The sequence below is a fragment of the Elephas maximus genome, chromosome 15 (assembly GCF_024166365.1).
Source record: "Elephas maximus indicus isolate mEleMax1 chromosome 15, mEleMax1 primary haplotype, whole genome shotgun sequence".
Classification (NCBI taxonomy): Eukaryota; Metazoa; Chordata; class Mammalia; order Proboscidea; family Elephantidae; genus Elephas; species Elephas maximus.
Genome location: NC_064833.1, coordinates 2,287,225 through 2,301,541, shown reverse-complemented (window position 1 = coordinate 2,301,541; position 14,317 = coordinate 2,287,225). Strand labels below are relative to the sequence as shown.

Below are 14,317 nucleotides of genomic sequence, written 5' to 3'. Positions count from 1 at the left end.
TGTCAGTCACATCTGTACCCCTTGAACCAAGCACTGCCTGGGTGAGGACATTCATGGTTGTAAGTGTGGAAATGAATGATGGATGCAGGGTGCAGGATTAAGTGGTGGATGAGTGGGTGGGTGGATAATCCATGGCCCTGGTTGAAAAGATAGGTGTGTGGATGAGTGGATGATGGGTGGATGAGCGGATGATGGATTGATGGGTGGATATGTGGATGATGGATGGATGGATGATGGATGGATGGGTGGATGGATGATGGATGGATGGGTGGATGAGTGGATGATGGATAGATGGGTGGATGAGTGGATGATGGATGGATGGGTGGATGAGTGGATGATGGATGGGTGGATTGATGATGGATGGATGTGTGAATGATGGATGGATGGGTGGATGAGCGGATGATGGATGGATGGGTGGATATGTGGATGATGGACGGATGGATGAGTGGATGATGGATGGATGGGTGGATGATGGAAGGATGGGTGGATGAGTGGATGATGGATGGATGGATGATGGATGGATGAGTGGATGATGGATGGATGGGTGGATGGATGGATGGATGAGTGGATGATGGATGGATGGGTGGATGGATGGATGGATGGATGGATGGATGGATGGATGGATGGATGGACGTGTGGTTGATGGATATATGGGTGGATGAGTGGATGAGGGATGGATGGATGTGTGGATGATGGATGGATGGTTGGATGAGTGGATGATGGATAGATGGGTGGATGGATGGATGGATGTGTGGATAATGGATGGATGGGTGGATGTGTGGATGATGGATGGATGGACGTGTGGATGATGAATGGATGATGGATGGATGGATGGTTGGATGAGTGGATGATGGATAGATGGGTGGATGGATGGATGAATGTGTGGATAATGGATGGATGGGTGGATGGGTGGATGGATGGATGATGGATGGATGGATGGATGATGGATGGATGGATGGATGATGGATGGATGGATGGATGTGTGATGATGGATGGATGGCCGTGTGGGTGATGGATGGATGTGTGGATGATGGATGGATGGACGTGTGGATGATGGATGGATGATGGATGGATGGACGTGTGGTTGATGGATATATGGGTGGATGAGTGGATGATGGATGGATGGATGTGTGGATGATGGATGGATGGTTGGATGAGTGGATGATGGATAGATGGGTGGATGGATGGATGGATGGATGTGTGGTAATGGATGGATGGGTGGATGTGTGGATGATGGATGGATGGACGTGTGGTTGATGGATGGATGGTTGGATGAGTGGATGATGAATGGATGGGTGGATGGATGGATGGATGTGTGGATAATGGATGGATGGGTGGATGTGTGGATGATGGATGGATGGGTGGATGTGTGGATGATGGATGGATGGGTGGATGGATGGATGGATGGGTGGATGGATGGATGGATGATGGATGGATGGGTGGATGAGTGGATGATGGATGGATGTTTGGATGATGGATGGATGGACGTGTGGATGATGGATGGATGGATGGATGTGTGGATGAGCGGATGATGGATGGATGGATGAGCAGATGATGGATGGATGGATGCATGTGTGGATGATGGGTGGATGGGTGAATGAGAGGATGATGAATGGATGGATGCATGTGTGGATGATGGGTGGGTGGATGGACGTGTGGATGATGGATGGATGGATGGATGAACGTGTGGATGATGGATGGACGTGTGGGTAATGGATGGATGGATGGACGGACGGATGGACGGATGGATGGATGTGTGGATGAGCATATGATGGGTGGATGGATGGATGTGTGGATGATGGATGGATGGATGGACGTGTGGATGATGGATGGATGGATGTGTGGATGAGCGGATGATGGATGGATGGATGGATATGTGGATGATGGATGGATGGGTGGATGTGTGGATGATGGATGTGTGGATGATGGATGGATGGATGGATGAGCGGATAATGGATGGATGAGTGGATGATGGATGGATGGGTGGATGTGTGGATGATGAATGGATGGATGGATGAGCGGACAATGGATGGATGGATGAGTAGATGATGGATGGGTGGGTGGATGGACGTGTGGATGATGGATGGATGGATGTGTGGATGATGGATGGATATGTGGATAACGGATGGATGGATGGATGTGTGGATGATGGACAACAGGTAGATGATGGGTGAACAACTGAATGGGTGGGATATCACTCTTCCAGGGCTGCTGAAACAAATTACCACCCAGCAGGTAGCTTTGAATAACAGAAATTTATTTTACCACCATTATGGAGACTAAAAGTCTAAATTCAGGATGTGAACCAGGCTATGCTCTCTCTAAAACCTCTAGAGGAGGATCCTTCCTTGTCAGTTTCAGCTTCTGGTGGCCCCCAGCATTCCTTGGCTTGGATGCATCACTCCAGTCTCTGCCTCTGCTGTCACATAACATTCTCTTCCCTGTGTGTTTATCTGGCTATGTCTCTTCTCCTCTTATTATAAGGACACCAGTCATACGGGATTATGGTCCAGCCTACTCCCCTGTGATCTCATGGTTACTTAACTAATTACATCTCCAAAGACCTGGTTTCCAAACAAGGTCAAGTCACAGCTACTGAGTCAGGACTTCAACATGTCTTGTGGAGGAACACAGTTCAACCTGTAACAGAAGGATAGATGGGTAAGTGGATGTGTAGGTGGATTGTGCATGGGAGGGTGAGTAGATGGCTAGAGATGAGTGGATAGATAGAAGAGTGATCAGGTAAAAAGAGGGAAAAGGTGGGAGACTGGTTAGAAGGATGGATGGGTTGAGGTGAATGGATGGGGAGGCAGATGAGTGGATGGATGGATGGACGGAGGATGGACGGCAGGTGGATGGATGGATGGATGGACGGACGGGCGGACGGACGGACGGACGGACGGACGGACGGACGGATGGATGGATGGATGGACAGTGATGGATGGAGATGGATGGAGAGAGGATGGTGGATGGATGAATGGATGGATGGACAAATGGATGGGTGGATGGATGGATGGATGGATGGACGGACGGACGGACGGACGGACGGACGGATGGATGGATGGATGGATGGATGGACAGTGATGGATGGAGATGGATGGAGAGAGGATGGTGGATGGATGAATGGATGGATGGACAAATGGATGGGTGGATGGATGGATGGATGGAGGATGGATGGCAGGTGGATGGATGGATGAATGGATGGATAGATGGATGGAGCATGGATGGATGGATGGATGGATGGATGGATGGATGAATACTGGTGAAGAAACAGATGCAGTGGTTGATGATGGGGTTGCTGAAGGCCAGAAACACACGCTGGGAGTTAAGCTCCGTGTCTTTCACACATACAAAAAAAAAAAAGCCTAGCTCATAGCAACCCTATAGGACAGAGTAGAAGGGCCCCATAGGGTTTCCTGAGAGCATGTGGTGGATTCGAACTGCCAGCCTTTTGGTTAGCAGCTGAACTCTTAACTACTGCACCACCAGGGCTCTTCTTTCGCACATGGAAGGTTGCAAAATGCAGTGTTTTTGAATTCTTTGTATTAAATAACCTGTAGTTGGCCTGGAGTATGAAAGTTAGAGCTGGCAGGATCCTTGTGGGTCACCTGCTCTTCCCTCACTTGAAAAGTGGTATAGCTGGGGTGAGCGGGCAGGTGGTCCAGTATAAAGCCAGGGCACAGGGCTACCACCCTCCCTGCAGGTGTTCCTTCTGCTACAGCAACATTTTCTCCAGTGTGTGACCCCAGGCTCCAGACCTACAAGGGCCCCGGGAAGGGCAGGGTCCCTGCCTGTCAAGTCATGTGCCCCCAGTCCACGTATGCACCAAGTGCAAAGGCCCTGAGAAGTCCTGCAGCAGGCTCTTATTTGCCTGGTGAGTGTCCCCTAACTAGCTGGCTCTCAGCACCCATACTCAGCCCCACAGGGTCCTCTTCTGGACCTGTGTCAGCAGAGCAGACCAGACTGCCCAGTGCAGGGTACAGTGTGTAAAGAGACATGCCGCACACTCCCTCAGACCCCAACCTGAAACCTGACCCCTGCCAGGACCTTCAGGTGTGCCTTGCTTTACTCTCACCAAGCTTCTCCATGTGGTGATCTCTACTAGCTTATTTTACAGCCAAGGATACTGAGGCCCAGAGAACTCCGACAAGCCCAGGATTCCCCAGTGCATCACTGCAGTTTAGGCTGTACCTGGCTCATGCTGACCCCTGGCCCCGGATACACAGAGAGCCCAGGCAAGTGGGAGGGAGGCTCAGGACCCAGGTCTGACCCCTCCCTGGGGTCCTTGCCCACGTGCAGTCCTGGTCCCTTTAAGAGCCTCGTCCCCTCCCTCACCCCTGCACCAGTTTCCTAGGAGAGGGCAGTGAGGGGGAAGGCCGGCCGAGGAGGGCAAACGGAAGGGAGACTTGGCAAGATCCCCAGGTTGCTGTCAGCAGGCCGGTTCCCAGCCTGATTTCCCCACACTGGCTGGCCTTCCTAATGGGGGAAAGCGGGGGGGGGGCGGGGGGCGGGGGGTACGGGGAGGGGGAAGACACCATGGGAAAGGGGGATGAGAGGAGGGGGTAGGGGCCAGCCCCACACAGAAGCCTCTTTGGTGCCTGTAAGGGCCTGGGACCTCACACCAGTGAGTCAGCGAGTGGGAAGGAGGGCCCAGGAGTTCCTGTGGTCATTCTGCTCCCCAGCCTTTCTGGGGGCTGGGAGCTGGGAGCTGGGAAAGGGGAGGAGGCCAGCCCCCCCCAGTTTGTGTCCCTCATCCTATCTTCTGCCCGCCTCCCCCACCCCAGCTTCTGCCCTCTTCCCCTACCCCAGCTTCTCCCCTCCTCCCCCACGCCAGCTTCTCCCCTCCTCCCCACAGCCCTGGACTCAGCCCCCTGTGGACCCCCTCCTGGCCTTCTGTTCCCTTACCCTAAAAGTGGCTTCCAAGGCCAGGCCTGCTGGCCGCCCACAGGCTGTGGGGCTGGAGGGAGCCTTCAGGTGGCGAGGTCAGGGTGGTCTGAGTGTGAGTGGCCATGAATGTCTCCCTGCCCCTTCTGGGCCCCACCCCTCCCCAGACCTACCCCCCAGTGCTGGGCCCCACCTGCTTGCAGTCCCTAGCACCTGGCTGGTCAGTGTAGACCACATGTCCTCTTCCAGGGGCCTCCCATCTTACCTGCTTCCCCAGGCTCTGATACCAACTTGAGCGACCCTGGTCCCTGTCTGCCCCTCAGCGGAACCCCAGCCCCCTGAGGGAGGACCGGGTGTTGTCAGCTTAGTCCAGGACCAGAAGCTGTTTGTTTAGAGAATGAGCAAAAGCCATTTGAAGGTGGCCCATCCTGGGAGGGCCACTGACCCTCTGGGTACTGGACTCCTTCATTCACCCACTCGGCTCACTCATTCATTCCCTGAGCATACCTTTTCTGTCTGACCAGGGCAACAGGGCCTGCCCTCAGGGGCCTCCCACACCTACCATCCAGAAACTCCCACCCCACCCAGCAGGACCCCCACCAGGGACACCTCACCCTGGTGAGCCTACTCTCTGTATGGGGTTAGAGAGGGCCAGGACAGCGTGCTGGGGGCTCAGAATCTGCCCGCGTGTCACAGATTCACCCACGCTGGGGTGCAGGCTTGGGCCCACGTGTCCTGAGGGCGGGGCTCTGCAGGATTCTATGGCTGGGTCAGTGGGACCGGGCAGCCCCTTCCTCCAGCTCAGGGATTCTGGCTCTGGCCATGCTGGGTGTCCTGCCTGTACAGGGGACAGGATGAGTGCCCCCCACTACAGGGCCATGTCATCAGTAGAGACAGTGTCTGCCCTCTTCCCAGTCCTGGAGGTACTGCCAGCCACACCAGGCAATGCCATGGCCACTGCAGATAGTGGCCTAGTGCTGGGGGGCGTGCTGGTGCAGGTGGGGGCGTGACAGACATTAGTGTTGGGGACAGCGTGCCCGTGCAGTATGGGGCTGGGCCTGTGACAAGGAGCCTCGGGCGGCTGTGTGGAGCTGTCCTGTACCTGCTCTGTGCCATCCTACCCCTCTCCTGTAGCTGTCTGACCTGTTCTGCAGCATCACACTTTGGCCTGCAGGTGTGTGTTGCGGGTCCCTGTGAGTGTGGGTCTCTGCCTGCAGGTGGGGCTGCAAGGCCTAGGGTGAGTGCTGTCTCCATGGAGACATGTGGGTGGGGGATTCGGGGATCCCTGATCTCACCAGGTGGAGGTGGGGCGAGGCGGCTTGGGTAGGGGAGGTTAGGCCTCCACGTCTCCCCTCGGCATGGTCAGAGGGTTGGAGGCTTGGCAGGAGGCGGTGTCAGCACTGCCTGGCTTGGGGCTGTGGGTACAGCCACTGGGAGGCTCCCCCCCACAGCAGCTTATTACTGTTTATTGTCACTGTCCCATCCGCCAGCACTTTACCACTCACCCTGCAACCACTCCCACTGTCAGCACTCCCACTACCTCTCTGCCCAACCCTACCCGAAGTAGCCCCCACTGGCCACGAGGGATGAGCAGGAATCCATAGCCAGGAGGGGAGTAGAGACCCCACCCCCAGGCCCAAAGCCCAGCATGCATGAAGGCCCAGAGTAGAGGGGGCTTGGGGGGCAGGGGACAAGTGGTTCATCGAGAGTCTGAGTCAGGAGGCAGAGAGCCAGAGGGCTGAAGGGGCGGGCACTCAGGCCTGGGGGCCTCGTCTACTCCCCTTGCCCAAACCCCCACTCATTTCTAGGACTAGAAAGGGATGAGCTCCCAGGCCTTGGGGATGACTAGGCAGAGGCAGAACTGGAGTGGGATGTGGAAGAAGAGAGCTGATGCTGCCTGGGTACCTGCCCTGTGCCAGGCCCTTCTGTCGAGTGCTTACCCTGTGCCCTGCCCCTGTCCTGTCCAGACTGGCCCAGCCCTGACAAGAGGCCTGAAGGTCAGGGTGGTGGCGATGCTTGCCAGGGTTAGACCTGGCTGAAGTGACCTTGCAGTGCCCTTCTGGAAGGAGATAATGGTGGTGTTGATGGTAGTGGTGGTGGTGGTAGTGATGGTGGTGATGTTGATGGTGGTGGTGGTGATGTAGTGTTGATGATGCTGATGGTAATGGTGGTGGTGGTTGCGATGGTGATCATGTTGATGACATTAATGATGTTGATGATATGGGTGATGGTGTTGGTGGTGGTGGCAATGTTGATGGTGGTGCCGGTGGTGGTGATGGTGGTGTTGATGGTGGTGGTGGTGGTATTCATGGCATTCATGGTGATATTGATGATGAAGGTGGTATCGGTGTTGACGATGTTGATGGTGCCGGTGGTGGTGATGGTGTTGTTGATGGTGGTGGCAATATTGATGGTGGTGGTGGTGTTCATGGCATTCATGGTGACATTGATGATGAAGGTCGTATCGGTGTTGGTGATGTCGATGGTGATGGTGGTGGTGATGGTGGTGATGATGGTGATGGTGATGATGGTAATGCTGCTGATGGTGGTGGTGGCAATCATGTTGATGATGTTAATGATGTTGATAATATGAGTGGTGGTGTTGATGGTGGCGGTGGTGATGGCAGTGGTGGTGGTGATAATGGTGCTGGTGTTGGTGGTATTGATAATGATGGTGGTGGTGTTGATAATGGTGGCGGTGGTGGTGGTGATGTTGATGGCAGTGGTAGTGTTGATGGCAGGGTGGTGTTGATGGTAGTGATGGTGATGCTGATGATGGTGGCGGTGGTGTTAATGGTGGTGGTGCTGATGGTAGTATTGATAATGACGGTGGTGGTGGTGATGTTGATGGCAGTGGTGGTGTTGGTGGCGGTGGTATTGATGGTGATGATGGTGGTGGTGATGGTAATGTTGATGATGGTGGTAGTGGTGGTAATGATGGTGGTGGTGATGATGGTAATGTTGATGATCATAGCGGTGGTGGTGGTGATGTTGATGACGGTGGTGGTGGTGCTGGTGGTGGCGATGGTAATGATGATGGTGGTATTGATGGTGGTATTGATGATGGTGGTGATTGTTATGGATTGAATTGTGTCCCCCCCAAAATGTGTGTCAAGTTGGCTAGGCCATGATTCCCAGTATTGTGTGATTTTGTCCTCTGGTGTGATTTTCCTATGTGTTGTAAATTCTACCTCTATGATGTTAATGAGGCAGGATTAGAGGCAGTTATGTTAATGAGGCAGGACTCAATCTACAAGATTAGACTGTATCCTGAGTCAATCTCTTTTGAGATGTAAAACAGAGAAGTGAGCAGAGAGACAGAGGGATCTTATACCACAAAGGAAGCAGTGCCAGGAGCAGAGTGAGTGTGTCCTTTGGACCCGAAGCTCCTGGACTGAGAAGCTCCTAGTCCAGGGCAAGCTTGATGACAAGGATCTTCCCCAACAACTGACAGAGAAAGAAAGCCTTCTCCTAGACCTGACACCTGATTTGGACTTCTAGCCTCCTAAGCTGTGAGAGAATAAATTTCTTTTTGTTAAAGCCATCCACCTGTGGTATTTCTGTCATGGCAGCACTAGGTAACTGGTGGTGGTGATCATGTTGGTGATGTTCATGATGTTGGTGGTATGGGTGGCGGTGTCATGATGGTGTTGATGATGGTGGTAATGCTGGCGGTGGCAATGATGTTATAGGTGTTGGTGGTAGTGACGGCTTCAATGATAGTTATGAGGACGGAAGCTGTGGTGACAGTTAAGGTGGTGTTGGTGATAGGCTCATCTCTTAGGGGAATTTGCAGCCCACCCCTCACCCTAGGGAACCAGGGCCCACCCCCTTGGCACATGAAGGAGCCAAAGAGCACAGACACGACCAGACGCCAGCCAGGGTGGGTGGGAGAATCGTATCGGAGAGCAGAGGGAAGGGTGCCTGAGTCCTCACATTCTGGTGGGGTTTTGGGGAAGTCAGACTGGGCTGGCCTTGAAGGGTGGTGGTGAGGATTTGGACTTGCTGAAGCCAGGGGAGTTCACTTGAGAGGGCTGGAGGTGCCCACAGGGTGGGCACAGGGCAGGCCAACAAGGTGCTTGCTGATGAGTAACCATGCCAACCCTTCACCCTCCAGTGGGTGCCAGTGGCTGGAGGGTGAGGGGTAGGGAAAAGGCAAGCAGTCGGCCCCCCAACTGGCAGGGGCAGGTGACAGGCCATGGGCCCTCCGGGGCAGGGGGGAGTCTTCCTGGGAGGTGTTAGCAGGTGGAGTGGGGCCTGGAGAACCCCAGATTCTACCCTTGACGGCCGCCTTGCAGGATGGGGAGCCCAGCACCCTGCCCTCTCCAGGAGCCGCGGTCTGCCTGGCAGGCTGCACTGGGCCCTTGTGCCCCTTGCCCAGGTGGGTGGGGAGTCAGACGAAGAGCCGCCTGGCCCTGGGGAGGGCCAGGTTTCCAGCTGGGGTCTGCCCTGCACGGGAAGCCCTGACTCAGGGCACAGTGGCGCCGACAGGAACAAGGAGATAGGCATCTTGGCTCGGTGGGGAACATGAGCTGCCCCAATGCCCTGGCCCATCAGTGCTGGGGGAGGCTCCCAGGGTGGCCCCACAGGCAGGACACAGGCCCAAGGAGGCAGGTCTAACCTGGCAGCTGGAACTCAACAAGACTCAGGCCAGGCAGGTGTCTGAATCCCAGGTTCCACGGGTCACCAAAACCAAGGTCCTCACAGGGCCAGAGGCACTGTACCCCGGGCTGGGAGGGGTGACCCGATGGGGGAAGCAGACACGGGCCTGCCCTTTGGGGTTCAGAGTGGCCACTCGGAGGGCCAGCAGAGACAAGGAAGCTCTGTGGGTGAGATGGGGGGGTACATGGAGAGGGCCAGGGGGACTTCCCAGAGGAGGCAGTCGTTAAGGGGAGCCCTGAAGGACGAGGCTGAATCAGCCAGGGAGCAGGAGGACATCAGGTTAGAAGGACTGGCTAGGACCGGGCGCAGAGGCAGGAGAGCGTGTGTATCGTGGTCACCAGTGTTCTGTCTGGGCCAGTGTTTGCAGGACACCAGGCAGTGTTCACAGGAGGGTGGTGGGAAGCCCAGTAATCTGGGCAGGCTCCCTGGAAGAGGCTGTGCTCTACAGCTAAGAAGCTGGTAGGTGCTGTGGGAGGTGGGCACTTCCAGTGGGGTGGAGCTGTAAGCAAATGCAGGGAGGCTGGTTAAGCGGGGCTTGCACCTGAAATGGTGATGGGGCAGGGATTGGAGGCAGGAAAGAAGGATCTTGAAGGCCAGGCAGAGACATTTTGAAGGGCTCCCCAAAGCCCACTCCCTGCCCAGCATCCGAAGTCCTCCATTGTGCCCACTTGAGGCTTTTCTTTCTGCAGTGTGGGAAGAATTCTTGTGAGTCATTCACACTTGAGTATGAATTAGTCCATCATCTCCCAGGGGACCCTGACAGCACACAGTTTCATAATAGCAACTGCCTCCTGGGCCCGCAGGCCTCATGAATGCAGAGGAGGCCTGGCTCAGTGAGGGCACATGGCGGGCACCCTCTGTGCTACTGCCTCTTTTGAGCCTAGGCCTCAGTGTCTCCATGAACAGCATACAGGGTGAAGGTTGGTCCCCATTACCCAGGGCAGGCAGCTTGAGCTCAAGGGAAAGGCAGGGCCAGACCTTGACCCAGTGTGGAGTCAGGCGTGGATGAGCTCAGATGTTGAGCAGAAAGGACAGGAAATTGTCCCTTGGGTTTGGTGACACAGAGGTCATTGGTGACCTTAGCAGAAGTGGAGTGGCTGGAGTCCCTGTGGTGGGGGTGACTGATGACCTGCAGAGGGTGAGGAGTGGCTGGACCTGTTGGAGAGCCCCTGTCTGATAGGGGAGGCACAGCCCTGCCCTGGGAGCCCCTGTCTGATGGAGGAGTCCTGCCCTGGGAGCCCCTGCCTGATGGGGGAGGCACAGCCCTGCCCTGGGAGCCCCTGTCTGGTGGCAGAGGCACAGCCCTGCCCTGGGACCCCCTGTCTGATGGAGAAGCTCTGCCCTGGGAGCCCAGTGCGTGCTCAGGCAGGGAGGGCTCCTGCTCCAGCCCTGGCCCCTCTGCCCTTTTGAGTTCTGGGAGGAGTCACTGCCCCAAATCCTTGCAGGAGCAGGTGTCACTGACCCAGATTCCTCAGGCATGGGACCAAGTGGGGGGCCTGGCTCCATGGCCCAGATAGTCCAAGTTTCTGTAGCTTAGATGAGAGGTGGCAAATGGTCTCCCACGTGTGGCAGCAGCACCGTGTGCAAGAACTGTGTGCAAGGGAATGGCCTGCCCATGTTGCCGAGATGGGAGCAGGTGCAGCATCCTGCAGCAGGAAGGGTTTCAGTTAGCCTTGGGGAAGAACTTCCAACCTTGTGACTCAGGGCCTGAGTATACGAGGATGCTCTCTGCAGGTCTTGTTTATAGGAAGAGGGCTGGTGGTTCCCTGAGCTTCCCCAGGCAAGGTACGCCTGAAATGCAAACAGAGGCCTGGGTCAGGGCCACTCGTTCACCTGCTCTGCTAAAGACCAGGCTTGGCCAAGGTCAAGTGCACCTGGGCAAGCCTCTGCCGATCAAGTTCTTCCCCTGGCTTGGGATGGGGTTCAAGGCATGCCACCTGTCTTCTCTGGGCCTCTAGCTGGTCTTCGAAGGTCACTTGCAGGTCTGGTATTCAGTCTAGTGGTTCAGCTGCTGTAGGCCTGGAGAGGAGGGGTATACAGGAAGTTCTGGTCCTCCTGCTGTCTTGCTGTGTGGCTCTGGACAATCGCACTACCTCTCTGATTCTTAGTTTATTTACAAGATAGACCAGAAGCTTAGCTTAAAGGTTAAAAGACCAAGTGCACAGAAAGGCCTGAGCACACCACGGAAGCGGCTGTTAGTGAGGAGCAGGGGAGAGGGGAGAGGGACCCTGTGCCAGGAGGACGCTGGCGTGGGGTCAGGTTCGAGCTCTGGGTGAGGTCTGGTGGATGTCTTACCAGCAACTACCACCTTCTAGGCCACCAGCCCGAGCAGCTGGTTTTGTGGACCAGGAAGGGATCTCCCTGTGCCCCCCACAGCATGGAGAGGCCTAAGGTGGCAAGAACAGACCCTGGACTGGCCCCTCAGCAGAGTGGGCAGAGGCCCTTTGCCCTGGCACGCCTCCAGGAGATAAGCTAATTAGTGGCCACGGCAGGGCCAGGCCCCTTCAACTCGGCTGGCGTGCTCCCAGGAGGGGCGGGCAGCAGTTGGCCTGGCGCCCTGTGGACTGGCCAGTGGGCCTGGGAACATGCCAGAATGCTGGCCCCAGCCAGCCTGGCTCCCCCACCTCAGGCCTCAGGAGTGATGCCCCCCGCCACCCTGCATCCTCCCGGCAACCTTTGGGCTGGCAAGAGACCTCGTTTCCGGGTCCCACACTTGGAAGAGGAGGCCGGGACTGGAGGCAGAGCGGGATTTGACCAGGGCTGGCGGGGCACTCCACCCCCCCCCGGAGAGAAGCCTCATGCAGACACCTCCTTGGATGCGCTGCATATCGGTTTCCTCTCCCTGGGCTGCCCTGGCCATTTTGGTGTCTGGTGGCTTGCTAGTACGGGGCACAGCCACCCACTCACCCCTTCCCGGCATGAGGTTGGCACCCCCAGGGCATGGTGGGGGCGGCACCAGCGGAGCTAGAGATGAAGCTGGGCTCCACCACATACACCCTCACGCCCCAGGGCCTCTGTGCCTGGCCTGCCCCCTGGTCGTGGGCACCAGGCTTCTCCCCTGTAAGGGTGCTGGGGAAAGAAAGGAGGTGGGGGGCATGCCTGGTACAGGAGACTGACGCTTGATAATGCAGACCCCCTCCTTGCCCCTCCCTGGGCTTGTGTGCCCACAAGTGGCAGGCCGGGAGAGCGGGAGCCACTTGGTGCAGCCCAGGCCCTGGCCTCATTCCAGTAGCTGGATCAATGCTGTCAGCTGCCCCCTGGGGACGAGTGCCTCAGACCTGGCCCGGCTCTGCTGCCTATGTGATCCAGCACTGCCCTGAGTCCCAGCTCCCTCCTGTGACTGGTTAAGCCTGGAGGCTCTGGGGGAGGCAGAGAGGCTCAGATGGGCCAAGGTACAAGGAATAAAAGAGGCTGAAGCTCTGGGGCTCTTCTGTAGCTCCTGCCTACTTCTGTATTCCTTTTTTTATGGAGAATGAGCTTCAGGGCCTCTAACGCTGGCCTCCTTGGGCTCAGGGCACAATGCTGGGACAAGATGGCTCCCCTCACCTGCACCTCACAGGTGAACTGACAGGCCCAGAGAGGGAAGGGGAGTGCCCTGCAGAGCCTAAGGACTCCTAGGCTGTCCTCCTGCTCTGCCTCTGTGACTTTGGGCATTTCTTGCCCCCCTCAGGCCTCAATTTTCCTCCTCTGAAAAATGAAGGGAGACTGAGGAGGGAAGAACCAACAGGGATTCTGGAGGCCGGGGGGCGGGGTGGGGGGGGAAGCTTGGAAAGTTCTGCAGTGTCATTGGTTGCTAAGAAGGAGGAGGTTGTATAACACCCCACATTCAGTAGCGATGACTTCGGGGCTCTCAGATACTGAGATCTGGGGCGCTGGGTGCGTCAGCCTAGTTTCTCTTCTGAATACCACCCCCCCTTTAGAGAGAAGGAAGCTGAAGGGTGTGGCAGGTAGCTTCCCAAGGTCACACACTCAGAAGGTGCAAGGTGCCAGAACCCAGGTGTCTATCAGAGGTTGTGTGGGTGGGCTGGGAAGAGCACTGCATAGGGAGTCAGCTCAGCCCCCACCCCACCACACACAGGGGCCTCGGAGTTCCATGGCGGGGGGAGGGAGGGGGTAAACCTGCCCTAGGCTGGGAATGATTGAGACTGTAGTATGAAGGCTTAAGGCTAGACTCCTGGAGGACCCTCACTGCAGAGAAGGTGGGAGGAGGTGGAGTCAAAGCCGCTGGGGAGCGGCGTGGTCGTATTCCACCCCCTGTCCCGAGTGAGTTTCAAACTCTCTCTCTACACACACCACAAGCAGGGCGCGAGCTTGTCTCTTTGAGCGGCCTGAAGCCCGTCCACCGGCGCAGACGGGCAGACCCAGGGCCCTTGGGGCAGGACTTGGAGACTGGGCGCCTCCGATGCAAGAGAGTGGGTCCGTGAGGGCTGGAGATTCCAAGTGTCTGGGCAGGGGGCTGCCTTGCAGGGTGGGCGGGTGTGGACCACGAGCCCGAGGAGCAGGGGGAGGCCGGTTAGCCTGCAGTGAATGCCCGGTAGGCCAGAACCTAACAAGCCCTGGACTTAAATGAAAGTGGGCGCAACCGGGGCCTCTAGACAGCAGGACGGGCCTAGCGCAGACCCGCGGTGGAACTTTCTGGCTGCTGGCAGAGAACAGCCTGAGCTGGCCGCCTCCAGGGAAGGCTGTTTCTGTCCCAGGAGATGCGCTGGCGGAGACGGGGAGACACAGCCTGGGGGCGGAGTGGGGGATGGGCCGTCCCAAGGTCACCAGC

The 14,317-nt window shown here is 56.7% G+C and overlaps 1 protein-coding gene across 3 annotated transcripts in view; it reads left to right on the top strand.

Moving 5' to 3' along the window:
- ADGRB1 (adhesion G protein-coupled receptor B1) overlaps positions 1 to 14,317 on the top strand; it is a 91,438-nt gene that overhangs the window by 44,294 nt on the left and 32,827 nt on the right. The window lies entirely within an intron of this gene.